We start from the raw sequence: 27471 nt of genomic DNA on the forward strand, positions 1-27471 counted from the left end.
ACCCTCAGCATTGTTGAAGTAATTTTAGTCAAATGAATCAACCTCAGTACTTCTTTTTTTTTAAGCCTGGAGCTTGTGGTGGGCTCTAGAAAAGTGGATTGGTTGAATTATTAGTGTGTAGTACAGAATGTCTTGCAGTATATTTATTTGTTCTATCTCTTTGCATTCCAAGTTTACCTGTGATGACACTGGTGCTATGTTGTATCAACCCTTTCCTTTTTCCTTTGGGCAACCTCATGCATGGCTTTGGGTAACTACTGTTCTTCCACAAACGTTTTGCTCAAACCTTCTCCCTGAGGAGGTGCAATTTAGGGGCAGATGCATGGTCAGCCCTGACTGATCAATAGAAGCCTTAGATGTTATATAACAGAGAAGAAGTACATATTGACAATCACTTACTTTTCAAACATTTTTTTTTTCTTTTATATAGTCAGTCTTTAGAAATAGTTTGTTAACTCCATACAAATGGCAAAGGAAAACACACATTGGGACTGCTTGCTCTTTAAAGCATCAGTACTTGGTCGGAGAAATAAAAGCTGTTGACATTTGGAGTTCAAAAAAATAAATTATTGTTTCATATATACATATATATAGTAATTAGAAATAGCCTTTCAAAGTCAAGCAATTCTAATGGATCAAAATATACATAGAATTAATTTTTGTTTAAATATCAACATACCAAACAAGATCAATGGATGTAACATTTCTCATACTGTATTTTTTTTAAACTTGTTTGCTATGCTTGCATTAAAAGTTTTAAAATTAGTTTCATGTCATTAGGGTGTTTTGTTTTTTTTTTTGTTTTTTTCATCTATGCAGATATTGTTATCTAGTTCCAAGATACATCTCATGGAATCACTGGGGTGCATCATCAGTGATGTTTGTTGGGTTTCAAGGGGTTTTGGGTCTTTCAACATCAGACTTCCTCATCCAGTTGACTTAACAGGAGTTAATCAAGTCTTAGCTTGTATCAAGAGTAGCAACAAACCTCTAGTCTGTCCTCTTCAACCAAAGCCCTCTCTGGTGCTTTGGTGATGCAATTTATGACCCTCCTCTTTATTGCATCAGTAACTCCAAGCCCTGTTTTCTATCTTTTCTTTTAGATGGAAGAATGCAATTTGAGGGTTGTTTGGCTGCTCTTTCTGAGTGGTTGTATAGTGCATCCATCACTGACTCATATACAATGTATGTGTGTTTGTGTGCGTGTGTGGCTATATAGTTAACAAGTTCATTTTACAATCATAGTTTCCAGTTCAATTCCATTGTGTGGCACCCGGACAAGCATCCTTTATTTTAGCCTCAGGTCAACTATAACCTTATGAGTGAATTTGTGGAAAAGAAACTTTGTGTTCGTGTGTGTAGGTAGTTAGATGAGAGAGAGAGAGTCAAGGATGTAAGGGGTGGGGATAGCAAATGTAAGCTTAGCAGGGTACAATTATTGCAGTCTCTGAACACTACCCTTGATTCAGAGTACATGCTGTAGTGGGTGTAGAAGTCTTTTGCAGCATCACGTATCACTAACCAGTACAGTTTGTTCCTATCTCCTTCCTCAGACAAATTCCGGGTTGTTGTTGTGATGACTGTTTCATTAGAAGCCCTGTGCATTGCCGCAATTAAAGTTGATGTTATTCTGATACTTTCCTGGTGTTGTTCTATTGGTCCAGTATATTTAGACTAGCAGGATTAACTACAATGGAAGAGATATAGGACATCATGTGTTGTGCCACTGAAACCTAGACTTATGTTGATGGCATCTGAATCTATTCATTTGCTATACTCATATAATATGGTCCAAAATCCAGAGCTGAATTGTGCCAGTGTATACCTTGTTTTGGTAAGCCTTCTTCTGCTTTATTGATCACAACTTGCTTTATTGATGGGTAGTCACCCAGTAGGATTTGAGGTTGGTAACCTCAAATTACACAAAACAGGGAAATTTTTTCACTGTTATCATTTAGTTTTCAGTTATCTTTTACTTGTTTCAGTCATTAGACTTGTGGCAATGCTGGAGCACCAACTTGAAGTAATTTTAGTCAAATGAATCGACCTTAGTACTTCTTTTTTTTTTAAGCCTGGTACTTATTCTATCAGGCTCTTTTGCCCAACTGCTAAGTTACCAGGATGTAAACACACCAACACTGGTTATTAAATGGTGACACTCACAAGGCTTTGGTCAGCCTGAGGCTATAGTAGAAGACACTTGCCTAAGGTGTCATGCAACGGGACTGAATCCAAAACCATGTGGCTGGGAAGCAAACTTCTAACCACACAGCCATGCCTGTGTCTTGTTGACAAATTTCTAAATTGCACAAGTTTTCCATTGAATTTCATGGATAGTGTTGGTTTATTTTACCATTTAGAATCTAAATTAGAAAATAATGGGTGTTATGATTAACTTCTTTGGTACAGATAATTTCATTGTCAGCATCCTCTTTGACATCCATTCTCATCATCATCATCTTTATATACTAACAGTATAAACATTGGTAACATTGCAACCTCCAGCACCATCACTACCATCACCTACACCAACACCACCATGATCTCTGCTGTAACTGCCACAATAACAGCCAATACTACAATAGCTTTCATCATCATTACCACCACCAATACACACCAATACCACCATCATTCAGCCATTTCATTACAATAAACAAAAATTAAAGAATGAAATAGAAATGATTAAAAGAAAAGAAAAATCTCCAAGGAAAATGTTGTACATTCTGCGGATTCCTTGTTTCCTAATTAATTAACATCTTTTGCCTCTAACGATGTCTTGTTATATCACTGACTTGAACGGCTCAACAGCTCCATCAGTGGCGTCAGCTGGTCGGCATTTAGATGCGTACACACACTTTTAGACATTGTGTGTGTGTATACATATATGTGTGCGCACACACACACACACACACACACATTGTCTATAACACCCTTCTTTTTCTTCTTCATCTTCTCTTCCTCCTCCTGTCATCATCATCATTGCTATTTATAAGTTTGATTGGATGGATGGTAGAATAGTTTCATCACTTACTGATCTGGAGTTCAAATTCCAAGTTAGGTGTTACCATTATGCCAGTGTAAGAAATTGTTCATGATACTATTGTTGTTTGTTTAGCCACATCCATTTATTTATTCTTTCTCATCTAAATTTAGAATACCCAAACTATATCATCCCATGTGCCTTTTTTTTTAACATAGTAGGGTACAATATAAAGAAGATTTGGTTGCTATTTCTAGAAAATTGAGCAACCACATAGAGACTCTTTTGTTGGCTTGCTACTGCTGCTGTTTTGTCTGCTACATCAGTTTTATGTGTCTTGGAAACAAACATTAGCTTATCATATTTCCTAAAAAAGGTCACATGGATCATCACCTCCTCCACCTCATCCCCCACTTCTTCAAGAAATGTGTTGAGTTAAATAACAAATTAGTTGGTTTTTTTATTTGTTGTATTTTTTAATGAGTGTCCTCATTAAGTTATGATGACTGACATCTCATTTGTCAGTGTCTTCATATTCTAGAAGAAACAAATCTGGTTTAATCCTAATACCCTGACCCCAACCTTCCACATTTTCAGCTATGGAATCTTAGAAGTATTCAACTAGAATTATTTGTTGTCAGAGATGTGGTACAAAGAGTTGAAGAAGATCTAGCTTTCTTCAACACAAAATATCATCATCATCATCATCCTCCTCATCATCATTATCATTTAACATCTGTTTTCCATGCTTGCATGGGTTGTGAGTTTGACAGGATCCTGTGGGTTGCAAGGCTGTACCGAGTTCCAGTGTAAGCTTTAACATAGTTTCTATTATTGGATGTCCTTCCTAATGTCAGTCACATTACAATGTGTACAGGGTGTTGTTTTTGTGTCACTGGCCCTAATGAGGTTGCTGAGATTGCTTGCCAGACAGAAAATGAACAAGGAAAGAGCTCCCACTACCAAGTGGAGGGAGGGACTATTTGTGAGAGGAAGGTGGTTTTATGCCAGGCATTGACAAGCTGAAATATGATAGAAGGACAAGCTTGAATCTCTTGCTATAAAGGGGAGATACATGGCTACCCTGCTTTGTATATAGGGTTAAAAAAAAGTTACTTTCTCAAGTCATACCATCTCATAAGGGCTGGTTTCCTGGCATATATATTCCCCACTTGGATGGGGCAATGGTCCGTGACAGGATTACTCATTTTTGCCAGCTGAGTGGGCTGGAGCAACATGAAATGAAGTGTTTGGCTCAAGAACACATGCTGCCCAGTCCAGAAATCAAAACCACGATCTTACGATCTTGAGTCCAACACCCCAACCACTAAGCCACGACACACCTCCACTGTATATAGGGGTAGATGAGTAGTTGAGAAGGAAATAAAAGAAGGTTGTGATGGAATGCCAGAGCAAACTCTTACTGCTAGTAATAACCAAACTGGCACGTAAAAGCACCCACTACACTCTCGGAGTGGTTGGCATTAGGAAGGGCATCCAGCTGTAGAAACTCTGCCAGATCAGATTGGAGACTGGTTCGCCAGACCTCAGTCAAATCGTCCAACCCATGCTAGCATGGAAAGCGGACGTCGAATGATGATGACGATGTTTCCGATTTAGGAACAAAACCAGTAATTTTGATAAGAGAGGTAGTAGTTGATACCATTAACTCCAGTACTTGACTGGTACTTTATTTCTCTGACCCTGGAGGGCTGAAAGGCAAAGTTGGTGTCAGTTTATAACATTGACACAAAGCCATGAATTTTGGGAGCGGGTATAGTTAATTTAATCAGTCCCAGTAGTCAACTAGTACTTTATTGGTCTTTGGATGAATGAATGACAAAGTTAACTAATGAAAGGTATCTATTCTGGTGCTCTGCCATTTCTATCATATTAATAATAATAGGTAGAAGGCACATAGCCTAGCCATTAAATATGTTGCACTCCGGATTGTGAGATAGTGGTTTCAATTCCCAGACTGACTGTGTGTTGTTTTTCAGCAAAACACTTCATTTTGTGTTGCTCCAATCCATTCCTCTGTAAATGGGTGACCCTGTGATGGACTAGCCTTGCGATTTATATATATATAACCTAAAGGGCTCGAATGTGAATGACCAGAGAAGAAAATTTTTAAAAAAAAGGAAATAGTTGTGGGATAAAAATATAAGTAATTATAAAAATCTAACTAAAAGGTTAAGTGAATATGTTACAAAGATAATGAGAGTTAAAAATGTTAAAGAGTACTAAATGAAGGGAGTTCAGTAATGTCAACAAATTTATATATATATATGTATATACACACACACATACATATATATTTGTGTGTGTATATATATATATATATATATATATATATGAGATAGATACATACATGCATATAATCAGTATTTTGATGTTCACTTTTCTTTGTTCAAACAGAAATGGTTGAATCATATTTTCTAGGGCCAAATGCTCTTCTTGTTCCCAAGTTGCCAACCCTCAACTGTTTCCAAGTAAAGTAATATTTCCCCATGACTAGACATGTTTTCACGGCAACCTGGAAATGAAGGAGACTGCTTACATGATGATAATATTTGTTTACAGCTATCGTGCAATGTCAAGGCAAAGACGCAGTAACATGCACAAGCACACAAACATACACATACTCACCCATACACATATATATATAAGACAAGCTTCTTTCAGTTCTTTTAACAAGGCTTTTATTTATAAGTGTGGGGCTATAGTAGAAGACACTTGCCCAAGGTGTCACATAGTGGGACTGAGCCTGAAACTGTGTTGTTGGGATGCAAACTTCTCCCTACACAGCCATGGCTCCATGTGTGTGTGTTTGTATGTGTGCTTGTACATGCGCACACACATAACCACAAGTGTCTATACACATTTACAGATCTAGTGGCTGTGTGGTAAGTAGCTTGTTTACCAACCCCATGGTTCCAGGTTCAGTCCCACTGTGTGGCACCTTGGGCAAGTGTCTTCTACTATAGCCTCGGGCCGACCAAAGCCTGTGAGTGGATTTGGTAGACGGAAACTGAAAGAAGCCCGTCGTATATATGTATATATATATATGTGTGTGTGTCTGTGTTTGTCCCCCTAGCATTGCTTGACAACCGATGCTAGTGTGTTTATGTTCCCGTTACTTAGCAGTTCGGCAAAAGAGACCGATAGAATAAATACTGGGCTTACAAAAGAATAAGTCCCAGGGTCGAGTTGCTCGATTAAAGGCAGTGCTCCAGCATGGCCACAGTCAAATGACTGAAACAAGTAAAAAAAAAAGAGTATAATAGAACATATGCACTTGCATGCATTAATTAGTCAAATAAATAAAGAGGCTTCAGGATTCGAAGGGAGAAGGTAATGGAGTTGTGATAGAAAGTGTAGGTGAATGTTTAATGTAAATCCATTCAGTCTAGTGGTAATATTAAATTCCAGTTTTCCATTAAGCACTTATCAAAGTGATGGCATCTCATAAATATTTCTGACCTTGCATTTAGCAGAATCATGTCAGTTCTTGACTATGAAGTTCATTTCAGTTGTTCGTAAATTGTGTTTGTTATTCCAGTTTTATAAGATTCACATCTTTCAAGGATCTTTGTTGCAATCTGTAGCACACTCTTTCAAATGCCAAATGTTATAAGACAGTTTTGTAGCATTCCTCTTTTCCATATGTGAGAAGGAATACATTATTGCAGTACCATTGTTTAGATTTACTTCCATCACCCCTACATTGTGTTTGTGTATTAGATCAAGGTTTGCTTTGCTAGATGTGGCTGCCTCATTCATGATCTCTTTAGTATTACATGACTTATTAAAGGAGCATGTGTTATTATTTTGACGTGTGCAGTTAACATCAATTAATTATATGTTATTAAATTCACGATGTTAGCAATGAGATGATAACTTAGTTTAAGACTGTTTCTATTAAATAATCTTCTGTATCTGTGGCTAATAGGGAAATCCTTATCAATTAAAGCTATGAAATGCTTATTCTTACAGATATTAGTGTTAATAGTTAAAGATGAATGGGATGTAAATCAGGTGATGTTACAGCTTCCATTCTTATCGAGAAATGGCAGAGTGGGGTTAGGAGTATAAATGATCTTTTTGAATCTACCAGATTTTAGTTTATTGTTGTAGTTTGTGTATCAAGGATAGCCTTATTTGATGACAGGTTTGGTATTCCAGAACTGATTCTTAAAAGTTGTGGAGTCTATATGTAAGCTTGTGTTATGTTTTACAAAAGAGTTAAATTGAAGGTTGTGTCTAATAAATTAAAGATACTTAAGTTGGTAACAATTGTTATTTTTTGGCCAAAATTATTGGCGATATTAATATGTTCTTTTCTATACCTGAAGCATTTCTTTTAACACAGATGTCTCCAACTACCAACCCACAGACTAATACCAGACTGTGGATCATTTGGTACTGAGCTGCACAGAAAGAATAGTTTTAAATTTGATTTATGTGTGTGTGTGTGTGTGTGTGTGTGTGTGTGTGTGTGCGTGCGTGCATGCGTGCGTGTTGTACATGTAATAATTAAATTACATATTATGCACTTTATTTTGTTAAGTGCATGATGCCAAAAAAGGTTGGGCTCTGTTGCTTTACCATTTGGGGATTCAGCAACATCTCTTTATAAGCCAAAGATTATTGTAATAAAAATATTTTGTGAATCTAGGATAGATAATCTTATCAGGTCATATATTCCAGCATGCTCATATACTCCCTTTTCCTCATACTTACATGGAGTATGATTCTTTTGACCCAGGTAAAATCATGTCAGAGGGCATAATTTTTCTGCCATGCATAATACTATGTTGTTAAATATCTTAATGAATATTAGGTGAGGTGGAATGTAGAGATAGCAGGATAATATTCAATAATATGGGTAAATCTGAAGTTGCTTCTTATTAATACTACTAGTTTAACTAATGACCATGCTCCTATTATCTCATTGTTGAAGGCTAATTGTCATTCTAATATTACTGTTAATTTTGCTGAAGACTTCCTTGCTAATTAAACGAATCTCAGATTTATTTGGATTAATTAACCCTCTCATTACTGTATTGATTTTGAAATGCTCTGTGTTTCTTTCAATTACTTTAAATGTAACAAAGAAATTAGTAAAATAACTTAGTTATCATTAAGCTAGTGTTAGGAATATAAATTGTGACTAAGGTTTGGTGGAAGATTTTAATTCAAAACTTAAGAAAACAAGACATTTGTACTCAGAGATAGGGCTTGTTTCAGCTGGGTTGGTAACGAAAGGGTTAATCTATATTTCAAATAAGAAACAAGTTTTTCTTTATGGTCCTTGAATGTAATATAGACTACGTTTAGCTGAATATTATAATCTATAATGTATGAGTTTATTTTCTGTCTTTCACCTAGATTTTCAGGGAATAGTTTTGGTTTTACTCTTCCTATGTCACCCTTATTTAAGCCACTTAAATTATATATTACATATTTTTTAATATATTCAATTCTCCTACCACCAACAGGAAATAACCTCTTTATGTGTTGTAAGTTGTGTTCCTTACATCTTACATCTGCGTCTATTAACCAGAAGTTGTATATTGTCTGGGATATTCAAAATTATCAATGCCTAATTACATGCACGCATGCGCATGCACACACACACGCATTATATGCAAATATAATATATGGACTTTATAAGCCACATTATTGGTTACCCATCTAAGTGTGCTATAACTCTAAAAGAGAATATGCATTTTTCACATTTGACCCCCTGTTTAAGACAACCTCTCTAGTACTGGTAACATTATGCAATACATCCAGTACACTCTGTTTAAATAGTTGGTGATAGGAAGGGCGTCCACTCAGAGAAATCATGCCAACAACATGAAAATCGATCTCAAAACTTATCCTCCAATATGATGGAACCTCTCTGGTACAAGTGGCACAATAAAATACATCCAATCCACTCTTTAAGACATACATGTCAGTAAAGATGACCTGTTTTTTGGGGGGTTTTTTTTTTGTCTTTTCTGTTGCTGTGTATGCCAGATGATGTAAATCACATGGACTAGCAGAACTCTTCCAGTTTGTGCTAGCATGAAAGAACGGACATAAAATGATGATGAGATGATGACACACACATACATGTGTGCGCGCACACACACACACACACACACACACACACACTTTGTGCACCCAAGCATATTTACATAGCTTGAAACTATTTTCTCTACCCATCTAACCTCGCACTCCGTATGTGGTGGTTAGGGCACTTACACTTCTGTTGCTGGAGTCTGGAAGAGACTACTTACCAGTAGAGGGAGGGGAGATGTTTGGGATGAACGAGAAGTGGTGGAGAGGTGTAGTTAATGGATGACTCATTTATCATCATCATCATCGTCATTGACATCATCCCTGTATCAGCTCCGTCAATCTCATCATCCTAACCCTCATCACCATTACCACTATCATCATTATTGTCAGTTTTATCAAATTATTAAAATGATTTATTATTATTATTATTATCATCATCATCATCATCATCATCATCATCATCATTATCGTATCATGTTAAAAGACAACAAACCAATTAGCTTTATCTCTCTCTGCCTTCTGGCTTGGCCCTGGCTAAGTTATATGAAATTACCACATCTCAGCTGGTGGCTGTCTTGTTGGGTTAGGTCGGTTAGGACGGATGGTGGTGGAAAGGAATTGTTGGTTATTGGTTGATTGGAGGATTGGTTTATAGGGTCCACTCCTTTCACACTGCCACCTCCACCTTCCTATCCATGCACTGGAGATTAGGGTGGGTGTGTTTTGATGGGAGGGGGGCAGTCAAATTAGAGACAGAGGGAAATTAGGTACAGCAAGTATTCAATGATGTTTTTATATGGTTGTTTTTTTTACTATATTTTTTATTTTTTCAAAATATTTATGGATTGGAGAGTATGCTGACATTTAAAATGAAGTACTCCAGTGTAACCAACTGAAAAATGCACTTGTGTGTGTGTATGTGTGTGTGTGTGTGCATATGGGCACAGGCACACACACTCACATATACATACTTGTGTATGTGTGTGTATGAATGTGTGTATATATATATATATATATATATATATATATAAACACACACAAATATATAATGTATATGCATATGTGTATAGGTGCAAGCATAGCTGTGTGGTAAGAAGTTTACTTCCCAACTACATAGTTCCAGGTTCAGTCCTTTGGGTTAACCAAAGCTTTGTGAATGGATTTGGTTAATGATAACTAAAAGAAGCCCATCTTGTGTGTGTGTGTGTTTGTGTCTTCTAGGTTGACATCACATTGTGAAATGATTGCTACTGTGATACAAGCAGTGTCATTCATTACCAATATTCTGTGAGAACATGTCTAGCTACAGGGAAATATTGCCTTGCTTGAAAACAGCTGAGGGTTGGTGACAGGAAGAGCATCTGGTTGAAGAAAATTAGCCTCAATAAACTCCATCCAACCCATGCAAGCAGGGAAAAGTGGACATTAAAACGATGGTGTGTTCCCATCTTTTTGTTCCCCTACACCACACCTGACAGTTAAACAACAATGTTGGTTTTTTTTTTATTTTTCTGTAACATAGTTTGACAAAAAGAGATCAATAAAATAAGTCCTGGGGTGGATTTGTTTAACCAAACCCTTCAATGCTGTACCCCAACATGGTCTGGTGAGTAAAACAAACAAAGAAAATGTACATGTACACATATATGCACACACAAAAGGCCTGCTACTGTTGCATGTATGTTTTTGCACTAAAATTACTGATGCAATGTTTTCCTGTCATAGTACAAAAAGGTGGTCATTCTCAATAATGAATCTCGATGTATGGTAAGAAGCTTGGGTCCCACCCACATGGTTCTGGGTTCAGTTGCTCTGCGTGGCAACCTGGGCAAGTGTCTTCTACTATAGCCTCGGGCTGGCCAAAGCCTTGTGAGTGGATTTGGTAGAAGGAAACTGAAAGGAGCCAGTCGTATATATATATATTATGTGTGTGTATTTGTGTCTGTGTTTGTCCCCGCCACCATCGCGTGACAACCGATGTTGGTGTGTTTACATCCCCGTAACTTAGTGGTTCAGCAAAAGAGATAGAATAAGTATTAGGATTACAAAGAATTAGTCTTGGGGTCGATTTCTTCAACTAAAGACAGTACTCCAGCATGGCTGCAGTCAGATGAAACAAATAAAAGAATAAAAGAAAAGAATAGAATATATTTATATATTTATTAGCAGCAGAGGCAGTATTAACAAATATTTTTTAACAAGCTATCTCTAGTGGTTGAGCTTCCATCATTGACAAGACCAAGGAGGGTCGAAATCTTGTGATCTGATGGTCTTGGTACTGGAGGTGGCAGGGATTTTTGTCTGCTCACTAGTGATGTAAGCAAGAGTACATTTTGCACCAAAAGGTAATATAAGGGTTTCTCTCATGGTATCTTACCACAGTATAGTTTGTTCTAACAGAACGTCCACATATAAATGGGGATAAATATTACCTCTCTCTCTCTCTCTCTCTATATATATATATATATATATATATAGAGAGAGAGAGAGAGAGAGAGAGAGAGATCATCATTATCATTTTGATGTCCACTTTTCCACACTTGCATCACAGACAAATTTTCTATGGCTGGATGCCCTTCCTATTGCCAACTCTTACCAGTTTCCAAATAAGGTAATATTTCCCCTCGGCCAGTCATATTTTTATGGCAGATTGGAAACAATGTCACCACTGGTATGATGGCCACACTTGCTTACTATTATCATGTGATATCAAGACAAGAATATACACACACATATATGTATATATATACATATATATATATATAATATATATATATATATATATATATATATATATATATATATTATATATATATATATATATATATATATACATATATATATATATATGTATATGTACTCCTAGCTTCTTTTAGTTTCCATTTACCAGATCCACTCACAAAGCTTTGGTCAACCAAAGGCTATAATAGAAGACATTTGTCCAAAACCTTGCGATTGAGAAGCACACTTCCAGATGATACATTCATGTCTATACCTCATTTTGTGTTTGCCTCCTATGCTGGCATGAGTTGGACAATTCAGCAGAATCCAGCAGGCTGGAGAACCAATACATCTTGCTCCAGCGTTTCTATTTTAGCATGATTTCTGCTGCTAGGCACCCTTCTTAATGCCAACTACTTTACCAATTGTATTGAGTGTTCTTTTTGTTTTACTAGCATTAGTGATGTCACCTTGAAAGATGAAAGGCAAAAATCATCATTTGAAAATTCTATGATGTTGAATAGATTGTTGACTATCTAAAATAAAAAAAAAGATATGTGCACACACACACACACACACACACACACACACACGCTTATATGGTGGTATGTGTATGGATAAAGGAAAAAACATTTACCATGTATCATGGAAACTTTAAGCTTAAGTGATGTCAATCAACCTGTTAATAATACACACTCACACACACTCTTACACTCACATGTATTCTAATTAATGATAACACTTAGATATTCAATTTTATATATGTATGCATGTATAGGCGCAGGAGTGGCTGTGTGGTAAGTAGCTTGCTTACGAACTACATGGTTCCGGGTTCAGTCTCAAAGCGTGGCACCTTGGGTAAGTGTCTTCTACTATAGCCTCGGGCTGACCAAAGCCTTGAGTGGATTTGGTAGACAGAAACTGAAAGAAGCCTGTTGTATATATGTATATATGTTTGTGTGTCTGTGTTTGTCCCCCCCAACATCGCTTGACAACCGATGCTGGTGTGTTTACGTCCCCGTAACTTAGCAGTTCGGCAAAAGAGACCGATAGAATAAGTACTAGGCTTACAAAGAATAAGTCCTGGGGTCAATATGCTCAACTAAAGGCGGTGCTCCAGCATGGCTGCAGTCAAATGACTGAAACAAGTAAAAGAGTATGTATATATATGTTATATGTATATATGTGTATATATACATATACACACACACATATATGCATATACATATATATATATCATCATCATCATCATCATCGTTTAACGTCTGCTTTCTATGCTAGCATGGGTTGGACAATTTGACTGAGGTCTTGCGAACCAGACTCCAGTCTGATATGGCAGAGTTTCTACAGCTGGATGCCCTTCCTAACGCCAACCACTCCGAGAGTGTAGTGGGTGCTTTTACGTGCCACCGGCATGAGGGCCAATTAGGTGGTACTATATATATATATATATATATATATATATATATATATGTATGTATGTATATAGTATACATAATATATGTAAGTATGCATAACCTAATAAAACTGGATATCTTGGTGGACTTTGTCTTATTATTTACTATACAAAAGCAGTGAGCTGGCAGTATCATTAGCACACTGAACAATATGCTTTGCAGCATTTCATCTGTTTTACATTCTGGGATCAAATGCTGCTGAGGTCAACTTTGCCTTTTATCCTTTTGAGGTCGATAAAATAAGTTCCAGTTGAGCACCGAGGTCAATGTAATTGACTTATCCCCTCCCTGGATTTGCTGATCCTGTGCCAAAATTTAAAACTATTATTTACTATATGTGTGTGTGTGTGTATAAATGTGTACGTAATTCATATCTTACTGTTAGATGTGAGAGCAGTGTGGATATACATACCCACACCCACACATACAGACATATACTCACCTCATTTCCTAAAGGGGTAGGTACAATTGTGTATGTGTGTGTGTGTCCTCTGGCAGTACTGTTACCTGAAAGTTAAACTCTTATTATTGCAGAAGGTGGGGAAACTTTGTTTACCTAATCCTACTCCTGCATTTATTCCTTCACCCCACACAATCTTATTACCTTTGAAAAAATAAATAGCTGCTGTATCCAAAGAGAAGAACGAGCGATGGTTGGGCATGATGATGATGATGATGATGATGCTGGTGTGTATTTTATGTCTTCCATTTCTTGCCTTCAAGATAGTGTTGTTTTTTTTCTTTTGTTTTCTAGTGATCCACATAGTAATAAAGATTGAAGGAAAACTGAAGCACTCTGTGTGTGTGTGAAAGACAGTGAGAGAGAGAGAGAGAGAGAGAGAGAAAGAGAGTGTATGTGTATACACTTATATATATATATATATTTATATATATATATATATATATATATATATATATATATATATGATAGATAGACAGACAGATAGATAGACAGATTGATAGATAGATATGTAGATAGATAGATAGACAGATAGATAGATAGATAGATAGATAGGTAGATATGATTCATATTCACTTGATAACAGCAGTTTGACCCTGCTATACTATAATTATTTGCAGACTGTATGGATAAAATCATATCTACCCTATTTCTAACTCCACCTAGGATCAGAAATGACCTGTGTGTGTTTGTCTTTGTGCGTGTGTGTGTGTGTGTGCGTGTGCATACAAGCACACGCATAAAAACTGTATCGATTCTCCATCAATTTCAATAATAGGTTCTTGCTTCATTCATATGAACTACCTCCTCATTGAATTAGGTAAGAAAGTGGCTGAGAATTCTGTAGACACTTGTAACCTTATTGTAATTATCAGGGGGAAATTCCTATGGTACAGTATGCAATAAACTTCTCAGCCACGCAGGCAGATGTGACCAGCAGTATAAGAATGTTAGTCATGTCATGAAGTTTGCTTTCCAACCACATGGTTCCAAGCTCAGCCACGCTGCATGGCACTTTCGACAAGTGTCTTCTACTATAGCCACAAGCAAACCAAAACCTTGTAAGTGGCTTTGTTAGACGGAAACTGAAAGAAGCCCACCATCACTTAGCATCTGTTTTCCATGCTGGCATGGGTTGGATGGCTTGACTGGAACTGGTGAGCTGGAAAGCTGCACCAAGTACCAGTTTGATTTGGCATGGCTTTTACAGCTGAATGCCCTTCCTAATGCCAACCACTCCAAGAGTGTAATGGGTGCTTTTTATGTGTTTGCCCTTGATAACAGAGGTTGGTGTGTTTACTCCCCCATAACTTAGTAGTTCTTCAAAAGAGTCCAACAGAATAAATACCAGGCTTTAAAAAAAGTACTAGGATCAATTCATTCAACTAAAATTCTTCAAGGTGGTGCCCCAGTATGGCCACAGTCTAATGACTGAAACAAGTAAAAGATATACTAGTTTATTGTGTCATCGAAAGGGATGACAGTCTTATTATCTATGACAGATAGTAGTATATCCATTCAAAACATTAAATTGTTGTTAAATTTCTTTTCACTTTACAGGGTTGTAGACTTAACTCTGTAAGAAATAGAGAAACCATTACTTTTATAGTAATTGTAGAGTCAGTTGGGCACAGGATGAAATGCCTCACAGTATTTAGTTATATTCATTTATGTTCTGAATTCAAATCCTACTGAAGTTAGCTTTACTTTTATCCTTCGGGACTGAAAAAATAAATACTAATCAAATATTAATATTAATATAATTGATTATACCCCATTCATCTCTGTGGAGGCATGTCACTTAGTGGTTAAGGTGTTGGATTCACAACCATAAGATTGTGGTTTCTATCCCTGTACCGGGTGATCTGTTGTGTTCTTGAGCAAAGCACTTTACTTCACGTCGCTCCAGTTCACTCAGCTGTAGAAATGAGTTTAGCCTGGAGAGGGATGAACTCTGCCAAGCTTTCCCACCCTAGATACACTGCATGGCTGCAGCACCCCAATGACTACCAAGGGGTTAAGGGGCTTGCCATTATCATTGACCTCGTGCCTACGGAAAAAAACTGAGACTGTCACTTATAATGACAAGGGTTCCAGTTGATCCCATCAATGGAACAGTCTGCTTGTGAAGTTAAAGTGCAAGTGGCTGAGCATTCCACAGACAAGCATACTCTTAACATAGTTCTTTGGAAGATTCAGCATGACACAGAATTTGACAAGGCTGGCCCTTTGAAATGAAGGTACTACTCATTTTTGCTAGCTGAGTGAACTGGGACAAAGTAAAGTATCTTGCTGAAGGACACAATGCACTGCAAGGATTTGAACTCATGACCTTACAATCTTGAGTCAAATATCCTAACCACTAGGCCACATGCCTTCACCTATGGAAGAAACCATTATTATGGCTATTATATTTGAATCTGAGTCATAATGACTAACATTAAAGTACTTGCTAGACTACAAACCTCGTGGTTATGTGTTCAACCTCATTACAAGAGCTCTTGTGGTGTACCTTCAGCAAGTCATTCAGAGCTGATAATTCACAACATTCTCTCCTCAAAGTTTCTCAGCACATGCTATCTTTCACCACAGAAAGATGATTCATCTTATACTGGCATGTATATGCACATATATGCATGCATACATACGTACATACATACATCCATATATATGTGTGGTAGTATCTTTTTGGCATTGTACAACAGTTGTAAACAAGTGCCACCATTATGTAAGCAGTATCCTTCTTCTCCAATTTTCCGTTAAAAGTTGTTCAGAAAGGAGTCATATTATCTTACCCAAAGGCAGTGAGCTGGCAAAATCATTAGCACCCCGGACTAAACACTTAGCAGCATTTCATCCATTTTCAAATTCCACCAAAGTCAACTTTGCTTTTCATCCTTTCAGGGTCAGTAGAATAAGTACCAGTTGAGTACTGGGGTTGATTTAATTGACTCGTACCTCTCCAAAAATTGCTGACCTTGTGTCAAAATTTGAAATCAGTCTTACCTTACTTGGAGGCAGGTAAAGGTTGGCCATTGAAAACCTGTAGAAAACCTACCTCAGCAAATTCCATCCAACCCATGCAAGTATGAAAAGGTGGGCATTAAAATGATGATGAACGTCTCATTTAAAATGGGAACATCATCATCATTTAAAGACAGTTTAAGACAAGGTATTACATAAAGTAGTTTGGGTGTATTATCATTTGTTAAAGTATTCAATTATTGACACGCAGATGAATTCCAAAAGAGAAGGAAACGGAATTAGTCCTGTAAGAGTCAAGTCATTAATTTAATAAATGAATACACTGACATATGCACAAGCTATCTTAAAAACTTAAGTACTTGTGTGTGTTTATAGACAGGCAAAGTGGCTGAGTTCCTTTCAAGTGTTGGGCCTCATAGAAGCAAAGTGGGTGAATTCCTTTCAAGTGTTGGACCTCATGGAGGCAATAACCATGACCTTTGGCATTGTGTCGTGCTTGAGAAGAAAACCCATTAAGCTGAGCAAAATCACAGTTGTGTCAGACCCTGGTGTCATGCAAATGGCACCCGTGCTGGTGGTACGTAAAAGCACCTATTACACCCTAGGAGTGGTTGGTGTTAGGAAGGGCATCCAGCTCTAGAAAACTATGCCAAATCAGACTGGAGCCTAGCACAGCCTTCCAACGTGCCAGCCCAGTCAAACCATCTAACCCATGCCAGATGGACAACAGACATTAAATGATGGTGATGATGATGATGATATATACATATAATATACAACTTTCCCCAACACTTCTCTTTTTACCCCTACTTCATCTCACCGGAGGCACACTAACATACACTCCTTGTTTATGTTTCCCCAAATTGATTCATGACTAATAGCAGCCTATTACTAGCAAACCAACCAATGCTGGTGACTATCCTTGTTTACAAAAATGAGCCAGATTATGTATCATATTGATGGACGCAAAATGAACCGAAGAGAGAAAGGGTGAGAGAAGAAAGGTGTGTGTGTGTAATTGTGTAGATGTACAGAAAAAGATATCAGACAGAACAAGAGAGATATAATGAAATAGAGTGAGTTGGTGGGGGTGCATGAGATTAGATATATAAACAGAAAAGGCATATGTAGATGAGATTTACTGTTGAAATGCAGTGAAGTGTAATGTTTCGACAGGAAGTGAGGGCACTCTTTGTTGTTAGTTCTTTTTTTTTCTGCAACAAAGGGGCTTGTTTGTAATTTATGTCAACACACATCATGCATATGAGCCAACGAGAGAGTAATGGACATCAACACATTGACTGAACTGCTAGAAACTACAGTTAAATCTTACTTAAATCAACGCCTTACCATTGTTAAAAAAAAGGTGTTTCCTGAATGCATAATGTCTGAATAAAAGATGAGATGGTCATGGCTGCAACATCTTTGATCATATGAATGCTAGATTGTTTGACATCGGACAACACAACAGCCACTGGTATAGACAAAAAATGCTCAGACTTCTCCGCTGCACTCTGTACAAATGACCATTGCATGACTGTACACAATGTTCTCCTCGCATCGGTGAAGGAATAACAAATCTGTTGTTTACACCTTGTAATTTAAACGACTGACAATACAAGGGAGTCTCTACATGGTTGCTAGACTTGCTAGAAATAGCAACTAAATTTCCCCCAATATCCTACCACTATAAAAAAAAAAGGACATGATAATGTAGACTTAACCCTAAAAACTACAAGATGACCATGGTTTGAATATTCTTACTCACAGCTCTACTTAATCAGGAATAAATTGGGGGTTATACAACTACAACAACAACAGTCTACACCAATGGTCCTCAACCGGTGTCCATATAAGATTTTGTGGGGTGGGGTCCACGTAACAAAATAGTGAATTGGAGATCAACAATAGTATTTTAAGGGCCCCTGAAAAATTTTACTTAAGAGTTATGTATTCGTGTGTATTGCAAGAAGTAACTAGGTTCCTTTCTCTAACATTTTACATAGTTCAACCTACACAAGTTAATGTGTGAAAAAAAGGAGTTTCTATAAAACTTGTTTATAAACATCAAATGGCTATAGGGTCCACCAGAATAAAATAGTAATCAAAGGGATCCATAGATAAAAAAAAATGGTTGAGAACCCCTACTCTACATGGTTGCTAGGCCTACTAGAAATAGCAACCAAATCTCCCCCGATATCCAACCATCATAAAAGAAGGACTTGATAATATAGTCTTACATACCTAGATACCCCTAAAAACTACAGGATGATCATGGCTTGAATGTTCTTACACATAGGTCCGCTCAACTTGTGGGTTTTACTACTACAACAATAACAATCTACATAATAACGAGTCATTGGATCAGGATGGACATGAGGTATACAATGACAATTGCAACAATAATGCACATCTGCTTTTAGAAATCAGTGTACAGGTATATATATCTATATGTATGTATTCATGTATTTGCGTGTATATATATATATATATATATATATATATATATATATATATATATATATATATATATATATATATATGTATGTATGTATGTATGTATGTGTGTGTGTGTGTGTGTGTGGAAGCGCAATGGCCCAGTGGTTAGGGCAGTGGACTCACGGTTGTAGGATCGCGGTTTCGATTCCCAGACCGGGCGTTGTGAGTGTTTATTGAGCGAAAACACCTAAAGCTCCACAAGGCTCCGGCAGGGGATGGTGGCGATCCCTGCTGTACTCTTTCGCCACAACTTTCTCTCACTCTTTCTTCTGTTGGCCTGCTCGCTTAGCCAGCGGGGTGGCGCCACTTGAAGGCTAAAACAATACAAAGCACATTGTGACCAGCGATGTGTAGCAACATCTGATAGCCTGGTCGGTCATGGTGATCACGGTGATATGTCTATGTATGTATATATATATTTATATATATATGTGCCTATGTATATATATATCAGTAACTATTTGGACCTTGGGTATATGTAGAGTAATATGCTGAGGAAAGCAGTTTCACTGTTTAGGCTACCTGGTGTCATCCACAGTTTTAGATCATAGCCAACAACATGCCAAGCAAAAGTGATTATATTTAGTGAAGTATCTTATTTAAAATATGACACCCAATGGATGCTACACAATCAGCTGTAGAGATTCCCACCCGCAAGGGACAGATGCAAGATGGGTCAAAACAATCATTGTGTTGAATAAAGATTCTTGCAAACTCCATTTATCATTTCCCTTATTCATTACATATATATGTATGTATGTATATATATATATATATATATATATATATATATATATATATATTTGAAACACTTAATCTATTTTTAAGAATCAAGTTTTAACTTAATCCTCTCAGGAATCTTACAGAAAGATGATAAGGGTGGAGTAGGTTGATAAGGAGTAGACTTAACTAAACATCACTTCCAGCCCCATAGCAGTACCATCAGCACTACTCACTTAACTTTCCCAGCCCATGGAGGAGGAGGAAGGGTAAGTCTGGAAGAGGAAAGATGATGCAGTGAGTACCCCCCCCCCCCGCGCTTGTGATAATGCGGGAGTGGGGAGAGGCAGATGGATGCTATGGTTACAGGGTGGTGGAGGTTACGCAACACTGTCTACCATCTCTACTCCCCCCCACTACTCAGGGGCAAAGAGGTAATGATAGTAGAGGTTTGGGAGATAGTGGTAGTGTGGGTAGGGTGATAGGTGAACTAAGTCATAGAGGAGGGCTACCTCTTTACTACTACTACAATATTGCTATGGGTTCCCCCTCCTGTCCTATCATATTTACTGCCCCTCCCTGGCTTCTCTCAGTTACTCCTCCATCATCTTCCCCTCAGTTCTCCATCGTCAATCATTCTGTCTGAGTATAAAGTTACTCAGCTGTTTCTCTCTCTTTCTCTTTCTTTCTATCACTTTACTCTCTCGGGTTCTCTTGCTTTGTCATTAGAGAGAAATTAGAACACACACCACACACACACAAAAACTCAGGTATATGTATACTTAAATAGTCACATACAATATATACATATTTGTGTGTATGTGTGTGTATGGTTGTGTGTACTAGAATATAGGGAGGGCGATACATAGTATATAGGCATAATGAGTGTATACACCTGTGTAATAAATACATATATAGAATTATAGTACAAGCCGTACACACACATGCACACACACACACACACACACATAATCTTGTGCATTTAAGGCATATGTAGATATGTATTAACATACATACATGTATACAATTTATAACTGTATATACACCCACACATCTCCCTTCCTCCCTACTGTAGTTTTAATAATCTTTGTTACTTCAGCTGTGATGCCTTGTCAACATTACAAGCATGCACCACCACCATTCATCTATCATCCATCATCGGCACCTCCACTAAGGAGACACACCTACCAACCAATTAATGATACCTCACAAACCCTTTGACAATCAAGAACTCACCTTTTGTCCAAACATGCACACATATACACAGACCTAGCTTTTATATATATATATATATATATATATATATATATTTATATATACATATATATATATATTTATATATACATATATATATATATATATATATATTTTTTTTACTTGTTTCAGTCATTTGACTGCGGCCATGCTGGAGCACCGCCTTTAGTCAAGCAAATCGACCCCGGGACTTATTCTTTGTAAGCCCAGTACTTATTCTATCGGTCTCTTTTTGCTGAACCGCTAAGTGACGGGGACATAAACACACCAGTATCGGTTGTCAAGCAATGCTTAGGGGGACAAACACAGACACACAAACACATACACACACATATATATATATAGATATATACGATAGGCTTCTTTCAGTTTCTGTCTACCAAATCCACTCACAAGGCATTGGTCGGCTCGGGGCAATAGCAGAAGACACTTGCCCTAGATGCCATGCAGTGGGACTGAACCCGGAACCATGTGATTGGTTAGCAAGCTACTTACCACACAGCCACTCCTGCGCCTATATATTAGCAAAAATATATATTTTAGCAAAATCTTTCCAAATTCAGTCATCCCCATCCAACACTACCACCACTATTTCCATCAATGTCTTAGAGGTAAGAAAGCTATTATTATATAAACCATCTCTTCTCAACACTTTGGGCAATAGTGCTATTAGTGGTAGTGATGATGGTTTGTGTTTGAGGTGCACACATTTATGAATGTTAGTGTGTATGTATATCTTTATATCATTACCATGGTTGTTGCTTTAGTGTCCACTTCGCCATATTTACATGGATCAGGGTCAGATAGAATTAGCTGAGGCAGATTTTCTTCCTGTTGCCAACTTTCATTTGTTGCTTGGAAGCAAGGTAATATTTCCCCATAGCTGGACATGTTTTCAATGAAGATTGGAAGCAAAGAATACTGTTTCTCTGATGGTGACATTTATTTATCATTTCATTGCATGTGAAGACAATGCAAGATAAACACACACACACACACATATGATGGACTTCTTCAGTTTCCTTCTACCAAATCCAGTCGCAAGACTTTGATCATCTCAAATAGATATGTACTTATAATATATTATTATTGAGTGAGAAAGCAGTGCATGCCAACAAAGTGACACTGGGGTAAAATATACAAAGCCAAATATACCCATCATGACTACCTGGTAAAGGTACACCAGGCGCTTGCATCACAGCCATATGTGCACGACATGGTGATTTCATATCGAGATAAACAGTGCATGACCTTGCAGGTGGGGCTCAGAGTTTTCTTCCGGTCAAGTATTCCATCCTGCTCAAAAGGTCCCTGAATTAGAGTTGTTTAAGGATGTTGAATGAAACACCCATGTTTCCAGAGGTGAATTATTCAAACCTCAAAGAATTCCTCTCAACACGTGGCTATGATGCTGCCTCACTACTTCTGCTCGTGATCAGAGATGCACACGTCACCAGCCACTAAGGGACATGCTCAACAGGTTACAGTCAAACAACTGACAAGCAAATCTGTGATATTGAGCAGAATATGTGCTGTAGCCCTTCTTTTATACCAAAACAAAATATGTGCATGATAACACTTTGGTCAAACAACTGACAAGCAAATATGTGGTAGTGAACAGAATATTTACTGTAGCCCATCTTTTATACCAAGACAAAACATGTACATGATAACACTTCTAATCAGTTAAGAATAGAAGCTATGAGAGCCAGTGATTACTGTTATTGTTATTATTATCCTTATTATTATTAAGGCAGTGAGCTGGCAGAATCATTAGCATGCCGGGTGAAATGCTCTGAGTTCAAATGCTGTCGGGGTTGACTTGATAAAATAAATACCAGTTGAGTAGTGGGGTCAATATAATTGACTGTCCCTCTCTCCCAAATTTCAGGCCTTGTGCCTATAATAGAAAAGTTTATTATTATTATTATTATTATTATTATCAGGTGGCGAGCTGGCAGAATTGTTAGCAGACTGGGCAGTCCATCTTTATGTTCTGAACTCAAATTCTGCCAAGATTGACTTTACCTTTCATCCTTTCAGGGTCAATAAAAAAAAGTACCAGTTGAATACTGGAGCTGATATAATTGACTTAGCCCCTACCCTGACATTGCTGGCCTTGTGCTAAAATTTGAAACCATTATTATTATTATTATCATCATCATTATTATTGATTTGACTCAAGTTCTATCTTATTCCCAGTAGGATTTATGTGCATACCAAGTTGCTACCTGTAACCTTAAGCTTCCACTAGCTTTCAATAGTCTTTCAAGTGCTTAGTATGCTCCTGATAATATTTCCTGTCCCTAAGAGGCAAACTTTCTGTAGAAGCTCTACAGGACATTCTATTCCAATCTCCTTCAACTATTTGTCTATATCTTTGCTTACAGTTCCCAATACATCAATTATTACAGGGCACAATCTTTACAGTTTCATACTCCAAATTCTTGCAATTTCAAATTTTAAAGGATTGTACTTTTTGGTTTTTCATCTTCTTTCTTTATGATCCTGGGATTATGATTATTATTTTTATTATTATTATTATTATTATTATTATTATTATTATTATGTTTTTTTCTTCTTTCTCCAAATTTTCTTCTGTTTCTCACCGAGTGTTTTCCATACACCTAGGGCAGAGAAGCTCATTGTATGCATTCCCAGATTACACGCGCAAATTCACAGACAAAATATGTATTTAAAAATTAATAAATAAATAAATTCATGGATGGATGTTGTTTTCACAGCAATAAATTCATAGATGGATGTTGTTTATTATTATTATTGAGTGAGAGAGCAGTTCATGCCATCAAAGTGATACTGGGGTAAAATATACGAAGCCCAATATACCCATCATGACTACCCGTCTGATAAGGGGACACCAGGCACATGCATCACAACCATATGTGCGCAACATGGTGATCTCATATAAAAAAAAAAAACAGCACATGACCTTGCAGGTGGGGCCCAGTTAGAATTTTCTTCAGGTTGAGTAGCCCATCCTGCTCAAAAGGTCCCTGAATAAGGGTTGTTTAAGGATGTTGAAAGAACCACCCATGTTTCCAGAGGTGAATTATTCAAACCCCAAGAATCCCTCTCAACACATGGCTATGATGCTCCCCCACTACTTCTGCTCGTGATCAGAGATGCACATATTGTCAGCCACTAAGGGACATGCTCAACTGGTTACGGTCAAACAACTGACAAGCAAATCTGTGGTATTGAGCAGAATATTTGCTGTAGCCCATCTTTTATACCAAGACAAAACAATGTACATGATAACACTTCCAATCAGTTAAGATCAGAAGCCATGAGAGCCACTGCCTGGTACTGCATCAGGGCATTATTATTATTATTATTATTATTATTATTATTATTATTATTATTACTTTTTTTTTTCTTCTTTCAAATTTGCTTCCATTTCTTGCCGAGTGTCTTCCCGACTCCTAGGGCAAAGAAACTCATAGTATACATTGGTAGGCCATTAAACCAAACTCAATAGTTCGTTCATTTTTTTTTTTATTATTATTATTATTATTATCATTATCATTATTATTATTATTATTATTATTATTATTATTATTATTATTATTATTGCTTAGTGGTTAAGGTGTTGCACTCGTGATCACCAGATTGGGGTTTCAATTCCTAGACCAGGTGGTGCATTGTGTTCTTAAGTAAAACACTTCATCTCATGTTGCTCTGTGACACTCCGACACCTGACGCATGGTACACTGTACACCTGTTCAGACAATGTTGATTTGATGGAGAGAGTGAGCTCATGTGCAGTACACACATTTGGTTTGATCACGATAAACAAATCATTTGTGAAGGTCATTCAGCAGTAGCTGAATACTCATACAGCATCTTCAACGGGAGAGTTGATGATGATGATGATCATCATCATCATTATTTTATAAGGTGGCAAATTGGCAGAATTGTTATCATTCTAGGTGAAGTGCTTAGCAGCATTTCGTCCATCTTCGTGTTCAAATCAGAGTTCAAATCCACCGAGGTCAACTTTGACTTTCATCCTTTCAGGGTTGATAAAATAAGTACCAGTTGAACACTGGAGTCAATATAAGACTTATCCCCTCCCTGAAATTGCTGGCCTTGTGCCAAAATTTGAAACCATTATTATTATTATTATTATTATTATTATTAATAATAATTTGTTGATGACTTCACTCCATTGTTCTCAACCCTGGGCTGTTTTTTTCTGTTCTTTTCCAGTTAGATCCCTACTTTTTAACCTCTGCCTCAATGCTATTATATGTTTGTGTCCCTAGGAGAAGGGCTCCATCTCCCAGATCTCATTGGTTTTGAATTGTCATCAATGCTTCTGTAACTTGACTTTTATCTATGTAGGGTCATTGGTTTATGCAAACCCGTTTTACTTTTGGGTACAAGTGATCCATATTAGTCTAGCCTCTAACCTTTGACCTGTCCAGCATGGGAGGCCCTACTAAGAGCTTTCACTCTACTGGCATTGCTCTCAGGGTCACTGAGGCACATAAGCTGTCATCCTGCAACAAGAACTACTCTTTGTTGTGTTTATGAAAAAAAAGGAGTAAAGACCCCTTCTGATCATGAATGACCATGGGATTGCTCCTAGAATTTTACCCTCCTAGGTACAAATCTGGGCAAGGTTGTTTATGGAAGACCATCAGTCACCCATGCATACCAGCCTCCCCTCTCCATACCAGCTTTGTTGTCCAAGGGAAAAGCAAAGGCCGATACAGCTTGGCACCAGTGACATCACAACTCATTTCTACAGCTGAGTGAACTGGAGCAACATGAAATAAAGTGTCTTGCTCAAGAACACAACTCACAACCCAGTTCAGTAATCAAACGTACTACTTCATGATTGTGAGCCCGACACTCTAACCACTGAGCCATGTGCCTTGTTGTGGATATATAATATATACATGCTTATAAATTCTACTATTTGATGTCTGCACCACATTAAGTGCATATGTTAGATTTTCTTTCTTTTTCTTTTTATTTGTTCTTTGTATTTATGGCCCTCTCACTCTGCATGCATTTTGTTTTTGCCTTTTTTTTAAACATGTAACAAAACCAAACAAAAAGACCAACAGCACCAGCAACAACATCTGTTTAAACAGAAGCTGCAATAAGAATGTATGAATTGCAGTGTCTGTGTGTGTGTGTGTGTGTGTGTATTGATACAAAGTTAGAATCTGATGAATGTAATGCATCTTATTGCTGGTCATTGAGTACAGAAAGAACATGTGTAGCACTACCACAGTAGCAGCAGCTACTGCTGCTACTACTACTACTACTACTACTTCTGCCTCTGCCACCACCACCACCACCACTACTACTACTACTCAGTGATAAACAAAAAGTGATGATGTTTACGATAGCTAGTTCCAATCATAGAAATACCAACTGTGACAGTGCCTCATCACTCCCATCAGCATCGTCATCAATTTCTAATATCAATATCATGATCAACACAACTATTACACTACGATCACCACCTCCACCACCACTCCTATCAGCAAAGAATCCTCGGCATGGTCACTTGACCTGCTAAGATTAGCAGCCAAATCACCCTCAAAACCACATTCTTCTATCTTAAATAAAGAAGGACATTGGCCAATGTAGTCTCTTGATGTAAAAAAAAAAATGACAGGGTGGCTATTGCTAGAATGCCTTTGGTCCATAAGTTCACTCAGTCATTATTTTTGCCTTCATATCAGTCATTATTTTTGCCTTCATATCAGTCATTATTTTTGCCTTCATAACCATTGCCATTACCATCAACAACCATCGTTAATTTCATCATCATTCTCTTTATTATCATTGCCTTCGCCATTGTTATTGTCATCATCATCAGCACAACTACTATCTCCGTTATCACTATCATCATCATCATCACCACCACCACCACCACCACCATCATCATCACCACCACCACTACCATCATCATCCGCAATACATAATTTCCTGTTTTGGATGTTCTAGAAACAGAGCAGCTGATTTTGTATCTGTTGTTATTGTTGTTGTCTTCCTTTTGATATATAAAGAAACCATTTTTCTGCAATGTGTTCTGTCCTTGTTTCTTTGTATGTACGTATATGTGTAGATGCCTTCTATTTGGTTTTATGAATATGTATGTGTTAAAAGCTTGTACTTCTATGTGTGCGGAATGTGTATGTGTTGCGGGTTTGTATTTCCTCTCCTCCTCCTCCTCCTCTGTTCAAGATGTAGATAAACTGTAGCTTCCCTGAAAAATGATTGTATTCTTAAAATATCAGTCAGTGCTGACCCAGCAAACCTATGATCAAAAGTATACCAGA

General features: G+C 37.4%; 1 protein-coding gene across 4 annotated transcripts in view; it reads left to right on the forward strand.

The window, feature by feature from the left end:
- The window catches only part of LOC115212076 (plexin-A4-like), a 129326-nt gene that overhangs the window by 49162 nt on the left and 52693 nt on the right, over positions 1-27471 (forward strand). The window contains exon 1 of one of the 4 annotated variants that reach the window (XM_036503370.1): positions 10067-10084. The exons of 2 other annotated variants lie outside the window; for them this stretch is intronic. The gene's annotated coding sequence lies outside the window, so the exon portion shown is untranslated. Of the gene's footprint in view, positions 1-10066; positions 10085-27471 lie in introns of those variants that run through there. One more of the 4 variants, XM_029780885.2, reaches the window with a different exon arrangement.

The sequence above is a fragment of the Octopus sinensis genome, linkage group LG5 (genome assembly GCF_006345805.1).
Source record: "Octopus sinensis linkage group LG5, ASM634580v1, whole genome shotgun sequence".
Taxonomy (NCBI): Eukaryota; Metazoa; Mollusca; class Cephalopoda; order Octopoda; family Octopodidae; genus Octopus; species Octopus sinensis.